The 881-nt window shown below is 31.2% G+C and overlaps 1 protein-coding gene across 4 annotated transcripts in view; it reads right to left on the bottom strand.

Moving 5' to 3' along the window:
• Window positions 1-628: 628 nt before the first annotated feature.
• The window catches only part of VMP1 (vacuole membrane protein 1), a 551,238-nt gene continuing 550,985 nt past the window's right edge, over window positions 629-881 (bottom strand). For all 4 annotated transcript variants that reach the window (XM_053707328.1, XM_053707326.1, XM_053707329.1 and 1 more), the window contains exon 12: window positions 629-881. This exon is cut by the window's right edge and continues 1,357 nt beyond it. The gene's annotated coding sequence lies outside the window, so the exon portion shown is untranslated.

Genomic DNA, 881 nt, shown 5'->3' with positions numbered 1-881 from the left:
CACATACACACATATATATATATATATATATATATATATATATACACACACACACATATATATATATATATATATATATATACACACACACATATATATATATATATATATATATATACACACACACACATATATATATATATATATATATATATATACACACACACACATGTATATATATATACATATATACATATATATATATATATATATATATATATATACATACACACACACACATATATATATATACATATATCATAGAATCACTGTTGTTAAATCTTAATTGACTGGTGGCTTGCTTGACTGAATGTTTTGCTGAGAAAGAAAATGCCTTCAGATGAGCTAAACTTATTCCTGATGACTTAGGGTTGGCAGAACAGCAAACGCAACCATGAAGAAATTTCTAGGAATGCAGTTGAAATAATAGGCCAGTGCTGTACACAGTGCCAGCAAGCAGCACACGCTTCCTTCTTCCTGCTTCTGCAAAGCAAGAGTGATTGAGAAATAACAGACAAAAGGATTTTCTACAGGGAGGCTTAGCATACACGCAATAAACTCTGGGCCAACACTTACAAGGGGAGGACAATAGAATCTGCGCAATATAGACAGAAAAAACTGACAAGAATTCTGGAATGATCAAAGGTGTCTTTATAAAGTTCAGTTTCAACTTTCCATTCTATATGTACAGAATAAAAAAACAAACAAATGACGTCAGTTTTATATAACTGCACTGTTACCAACAACATGAGCAGTGGTTTTAACAAACAGATCAGGTTTGGAGAAAATAAAAGCAGACTCACATGGACAAAAATGTACCTTACAATGTATACTTGTGTGTTGACTCATAATTCACACAACCTGATAGTATCATTTGCACT

The sequence above is a fragment of the Bombina bombina genome, chromosome 3, assembly GCF_027579735.1.
Source record: "Bombina bombina isolate aBomBom1 chromosome 3, aBomBom1.pri, whole genome shotgun sequence".
NCBI classification, from domain to species: Eukaryota; Metazoa; Chordata; class Amphibia; order Anura; family Bombinatoridae; genus Bombina; species Bombina bombina.
This window is presented reverse-complemented; position numbering and strand designations above follow the sequence as displayed.